Source organism: Crassostrea angulata, chromosome 7, assembly GCF_025612915.1.
Source record: "Crassostrea angulata isolate pt1a10 chromosome 7, ASM2561291v2, whole genome shotgun sequence".
Classification (NCBI taxonomy): Eukaryota; Metazoa; Mollusca; class Bivalvia; order Ostreida; family Ostreidae; genus Magallana; species Magallana angulata.
In genome coordinates, this window is record NC_069117.1 from 26,943,552 (window position 1) to 26,950,857 (window position 7,306).

The window sequence follows — 7,306 nt, forward strand, 5'->3', positions numbered from 1 at the left end:
ACCGCATCAAATGTGTCGACCCGTGTACCTCATAGTATACACTCCGCATGTTAATGTTTGCATGTTGGATATGTCAATTCAAAGGTCATTGGAATGTAATCTAAAAGATAACAACAGTTAGTAATCAAAGTTCTGAAGTACTGTCGGGAGTTGATTTTATTGATTATTATCAATTTTAAAATTAACGATAATTTATGTTATTTTGCCTGGCAAGTAGTTTCTAATCTGTATTTAAATTTCGCACATTTTTATAATATGAATTCTCGAACTTTTCCGACAAGAATTTCGAGAAAACCCAGTATGAATCATGTTGTGTAATATTTAAAGATCGAATTAATTCCATCAAACTGTTTATCAGTAATCGAAATGTTTCTAAAAATTGTACACGTCTGGATCCAAGCAATATTGAACTCTAGTCTCGTTCAACCAGACCTTTAATATCCGACAACCAAGAGAGACTCTCTGCTTGTCGGAGATTTACGGAGACAGCAGAGCGTCTGGTTGAACGAGACTATATTTAACTCTCGCGTAGGAATACATGCAACTACAAAAAACATTTAAATTGTTCATACTATATAAAATCTGACTATTTTCAATGTATCTATAAATACGTTTCTTTTGAAAAACAATGGCACAGCATACAGTACACCGAATTTATCTATTATTTTCAAGAACTACGTCTTGTCGGCGGTGATTATTTGTGCTGAGGTCCAAAACACTGTTTCACTTTCGGTTCGCCAGAGTAACTGCATAGGAGAGTTGATTAAAATCAACTCCCAGAAATATCAACATAGAGGTTTGACTGCACATTGGAGATGCTCTCTCTTACGTTGATTGAAAATTATAATTCTTTACTCTATGCATCAGTCATTATACTATATCAGATTACTTAGAACTTGTTTGCTGCTCTAAATGGTCTATATATCTTTAAAAATTTCTTTGACGAAGATAAGGGGAAATGTAACCTTTGGGCGCCCATGTCATGATGTTTATCTACCATAACACGTATTTACATGGCTGGATGATGTAACACACAATTTTTTTTATTCTAAAAGCATCTATACAGTGACCGGATGGAAATTGATTTAGGGATTTAAGTACTACATGTTTAGTGGAAATATTTATTATACCTCGCTCCGAATGAGAGGGGGTATACTGTTAATATCTTTGTCTGACTGTCTCTCTGTAACACATTTTCGTCGCAGTTTTGTTCCGCAACTACTGTTTGCAGATGCTTGAGATTTTTAGCACATTCTTTGATTTAGCATGCCACATAATTATAATTAATGGGTTTGATAATAATACGAATCTGACATCAATCTCCAAATTATTCGTGCATGTGTTCGAAACATTTTTGTTTCAGTTTTCTCAGCAACTATTCTTTGCAGATGGTTGAAATTTAAGCACATTCTTTGTTTAGGCACGAAATATTGTGGGATTCATATTGGCACGAATACGATATTAATTTTCTGTTTTATAATCTATGCGTCTGTCCGTATATTGCCACGTATCAGAATGGGGTATTTCTAGTGAGCATTGGACACTGTGCCGGATGATAATGCCAATGCCAATTTTTCCCGATAGGAAATATGATTCTTATAAGAATTTAAGAAAATTCTAGAGGACTTTCAATATTTCCTGTAGGAAAATTTTTTCTCCTTTGGGATATATTATTTTCATATAGGATATTCATTTTTAAAGGTAAATATTTTACCTGTCAGGTAATACAAAAGTGGTGAAATAAAACTCTCTAGACAATGGACTATCATTTGGTATATGTGAATTTTTACGATAATGAAACGTAAGCGGGTGCGAAAATGCCACCTTGGCACTGGCATAATTATCAAGCACAGTGATATTGGCTCCCAGACTTCTTGTTCTAAATCTGAAAAAAAATTAGATGATTACAAAGATGCCACTTTGGAACTGGCGTAATTATTCGACACAGTGCTTAATACATAAATTATCTTCCAAGTAAATATAACACGTAAGCTTCTTGCACCGATTTTCTATTCTTTCACTCATTCTTATCAATTATACATCTGAACGTATGCGTTTACTTGTAAATCATGTGACATGAGGAAATGTTTGAATTATATATACTTTCATTGATTCAAACAATTTAGCTACCTTACTGAATTTTATTTTATTTTTTCTACATGAGCATGCATAGTGATATATATACCTTTATAAAAGATAACAGCTAAACACAAGCTGGCGATTTGGTCATGGCTTATTTATTAATTAGCAATAAGTTTAACAACCGACCTGTCACCCACTTGATGAACAGGTATATGGCTGCACAATAAATCAATGAATCATTCAAAATCAATAGTTCAACAATCAAGTTATTCAATCAATCAATAATCAATAAATCAATAATCAAAGTTCAAACAATCAATCAATCAATAAATCAAAGTTCAAATATGAAAGTCAATATCAATTAGGCTTTGGTTTAAGCGGGTTGCTGGCTAGGTTAGGTGAACCCTGGGAACAGTTGACCACCTATTCCCAAGCTTTGAGCAGGCCCTGGGAACAGTTGCCTACATCAAAGACTTGAGAAACCTTGTCGTGGTGCAAATTCCGCCATACAAACAGCTTTACTAAAGGTGTTTGTCCGCCAGACAATTGCAACCCCAAACCCATCGAGAGAGGGGAATGTGTTCAGGGCAGTTGGGGGCAAGTTTAAGGTTAAGCCATGGCCAGGTTTTGGGGGATTAGGTAAAGGGAAAGGGTAGGGGGTTGGGATAAGGTTGTGTTTGTGACAAGGATAAGCTAATACATATGAACAGGATATACTGATGAATGGGTTTAAATTGTGAGAACAGATAAAGTGCACCATGCAATGTGTCAAGGAAAACATTATTGCCCAATTCGGATAAATGTACTCCGTCTAAGCTAAACTTATGGTTGTTATATTTATTTAATTCGAGGTGCTTAATATAAGCCCTCCCAAGTTCAAAACATGAGTTGCAATTGCATTGTTAAGACGAATTCTGGACTTTTCTGCTGCAATAGTACTAGACATATAACGCCAACATGACGGTGGCAAAATTTCGGACCAAACCAACAAAGTGTTAGGCAAAATTGTAGCTAGTTCAGATATAGTTTCAAACATTTTTAGTCGAAGGTCCAATATAGGTAATGCGCCAATACTGTTGCCTCCGCAATGTATCACTAACATGTCAGGAGTAGTGTAAAATAGCTGGGTAGAAATGCATGTATAAAAACGTCCCCCACCTCATTCCAAGTCTGCTAATCCAGCGTACCTCAGCCCCAATCAAGTCGTGAAGGCCCATTGAATTGCCTCCAGCGCGCGTTTGGCTGTGCATTTTAGCTTTGGAAATAATTGATGATCCGACTATCCATATGTGTGGCGCTTGACCTGAAATTCTTGTTATATGTTAGCATTGGTGTTAAAATGATGGAATAATAGAGAATTTAAGACTATAGCCTTATGTATTTCTTGTAACACATTGACTTCCAACGCCCCTTAGACTGAATTTGGTGTTCTGGGATACCTTTAATGTTTCAAGCTGCCGTGGCAGCGCCTATGCGAAAAGAGTGGGATTTAAGGCTGCGTGAGGGATCTTAAGATGCTGTAAAGTCTTGGTAAGGACTGTGGAAAATTGGTATGATGTAAGGGGTTTATTATCAAAATGGCAAAGTAGTGGGCCTTCGACAGGTGGTCTTACAGAGAGAAATTTTGTCAGAGCTTGTTGTAATATTAAAGATTCGTGATCAATAGGTATAACTATGGTGGTTCCCGTGCCAGTTTGATCTGATTTTGAAAACTGCAGGAATCATCGTATGGTTTGAGATGTAATTGAAACTGCGTTGGCTTGCAGAATTCTACTAGGGGATGTACCCATTGTGACTGTTAGTTCACCAACACGCAAGAAGCCAAAATAAGCTAAAAGGTAAGTGAAGAGAAGTGAAGAGAATTGACTCGTAAGTGGAGTGGCATGTGTGTGGTAGGGCCTGAATTATTGCATGAAGAAGAGGTAATGTGATAGGTCTTCGAATGTCGAGAGAAGGGTTTTTCCTGGAAAGGCCAATCAGGAGCTTTTGAATTATGAAGGATTTAGTAGTGTCCGGGAAGTTGTTAATTTTTTGATGGAACGCTATTGCGGACATGTACGTTTTGATGGTAAAGGGGGCTAATTTTGAAGCAGACATATAAGCTATGAAATTAATCAGATGGTCCAAAGGGGGGGGGATTGGTGTGTGGTAAATGGTAAGAATCACGAAACTGGGAAAAGGCAGTCATGCCTTTGGAATAAGTGAGCTGAGTAATTTTTGAAATCGATGCCGACAGTAGTGTTTGGACCTCCTCTACAAAAGCCTCCAGAACTCGGATGGGATTGGTTGCGGGTTGGGTGATGCTGCTGGTGCCAGCTGACGAAAGCGGTGCCACTGAAATCGTGAAATAGAATCAGCTATTTCATTAAGTGTGCCCGCTATATGTTGAGCCTTAATTTGAAGGTTTAAATGTAAGCATTTTAGGACCAATGGCCTAATGAGGGACATGACGCGTAGAGACTTTGATGATTTGGAGTTGATAATGGAGACCTAGGCCATGTTATCTGTGTGAAGCAAGAGTTTGGAATTTGACAACTGACAGCCCCAAATATAAATGCCCATTACAATTGGAATTTATTTTAAGTAGGATATATCTTGCCTAGTGGCTGAGTCCCAATGTTCGGGCCATAAGATATAAGCCCATTCCCAATGGAAATAAACACCACCACCTGTTAATTTAGCGCTATCTGTGAAAAATTCCAGATCCGTGTCCAGAGACCACGACTGATCAGGGAAGGGGCAGGTTCCATTAAAGGAATGAATGGACCTGAGCAGAATGAGTGCATCTTGGCGCATTCCTGTGGTGACTCTAATCATGTGGTGAGGTCCGTAAGCGCTAGACATAGCACCATAGACCCTTCTGATAAATGTCCGAGCTGCTGGATATGCCCTGCCACAAAATGCTAATAACCTGCAGAGTGATTGTAACTGTTGACTTGTAGAGTGATCTTTTACGATTGCAGAGGTCCCTAAGTTGGTCATTGAGGGATGTGACTTTATCATGTGGGATAAAAAGTGTTTGAGATACTGTATTAATCCCTAACCCTAAATAAGTTATGTTAGTTGTGGGACCTTCAGTCTTGTCAGCCGCGATCGGCACCCCAAATCTTTGCAAATGTGGCTGAATTGCTGCATCAATCTATCGCACTCGTTTGACGCATTTGATCCGACAAACAGAAAGTCATCAAGGTAGTGACAAATGTTACTGGACTTTGTAGTATGGCTTAATGCCCAATGTAAGAATTTTGAGAATTTTTCAAATAACACGCATGACAGTGCACACCCGAAAGAAAGGCATTTATCAAAATAATAGCAATCTTGGAACTTGATACCAAGTAAGCAGAAATCACTGAGATGAATAGGAAGTAGCCGAAAGGCGGACTTTAGGTCCATCTTACCGATCAGGCAAGCTGGACCTTGCGACTGTACAAGAGTAACCGCTTCGTCAAAAGAAGAGTACTTAACTGAACAATATTTGGGGTCAATGAAGTCATTAAAACTGTTACCTTCCGGAGCAGAAAATGAGTAATTAAACTCCAGCCGCCCGATTTTTTGGGAACAATGCCAATTGGAGAAATGCGCAAGTTTGAAAAGGGTCTGACAGGATAAGGACCAGCCATTCTACCTAGCTTAATTTCTTGATCTAATATATTTTTAATTTGATCAGGGTGTTGCTGAGCGGATTTTAATTTTTTTGATTCCGTGAGGGTTCTAGGGCCTGCGAAGCTGAGTTTAAAACCCTATGAAAAACCTTGTAATAGAAACTCCTTGTCCTCTTGATGAGAGTAGTCTTGAATGTACATATGTAACTGCTCAAATATTATTGGGGTAGCTCCTAGTTGCCATTTGTCTATATTGTCTTGGACCTGACATATGTGGTTGGGCATGGCGAGGTCTGGTGAAGTTGAAGCGGGGGGATGATGGGCCAGAGATTCTTAATTGTGCGGAGCCTGGGCTCCGAAAGGGCTGATTGTAGGCGGGTGATGCGTTGCTGTGAGCTTCTCGCCTTTGTCGAGCACAGTGAACTTGGGGGTGTGGACCGGAGCAATACATGCATAGGTGAGAGTATAAGCAGGACTGGCGAGAACAATAGCCCTTAAAGTTGTAATCGTAGCACTTGTGTGAAGCTGTGGGGTTGTTTGTTGTTGAAGCCATGTAGATAAGCCAAAGCTCTGAGTCGATTGCTGACCAGCTAATTGATGGATCAATAGACTTGCGAAGTCTAAATTGTTTATCATAATCAAGCCAGCCTTGACGTTTAGGGTTACGGGAAGCCCCTGTGCGAATGGTGTCAATATATTTAAGCAAATGGGGGGCTTGGTCAATATGGCCAGAGATGTAGATGCCGGCGAACACGAGCATTGCGTCAGTCCACCTCTCTATGGAAGTTAGTTTGCGTGGTTTTGGTGCATTGGAAACAATGGCCAGCTGGCCGTCTTTAACTGAAAGTTTATGGTGGTCAGCATCAGAGGAGTCTGAGCCTGATTGCAACATGTTGGCTAAGTCAATGTATTCCCCCTGAAGTATCTTTTGTTTAATTGGTTGCGATACATGATTCCCAAGAGAGGACCCTACGCTAACAAGTGGTTGGGGTGAAAATTGCATGCTCGCAGTACCTGATATATGCAGGCGTTGTATGTCTTGAGTATCGGAGATTAGCGTCGGAATCGGTGCTGCAGTAGATACGACTTCTGTCTGTAGGGTTCCACAGGGAAAAGACATGGGTGCTGCAACTTCCTGATGTTGTGGTCCGGCAGTGGGGGGAGTAGGTACCGTGGTTGGAGCTGAATTAAGAGGTTCTGCATCTTTGCGGGCCGGTCTGCGTGTCCTAGAAATGGGTGGCCTTGCCGGGGTATTTTTTGATTTGACTTTTAGCATAGTTCGTGATAGGAGATATACTTAACCCCTATGTTATGTGAAGATGTTTGTTCGATGACGCCAGATTCCCTGGATTCTCAACGTTGAATTTTTCAGGGATGCTATGTGATGGATGGGTAGAGAAGAAAAGGATGTTGAACCCGATATTAATCAGGTCAATCTAACCCGATTGATTTGTTAAAGCTAACTCCGTCAAAATATTTTAGTGTTAATATAATTAGTTGCTGTTACTTGTATAAATGAATTTATCTGTAGGGATAAATTCCATTATTTAGACTGAAATAATACATGATAATTGAAATGAAAAGGGATTTTGCAATAACCATTGCATACAGATAGAGAAAAA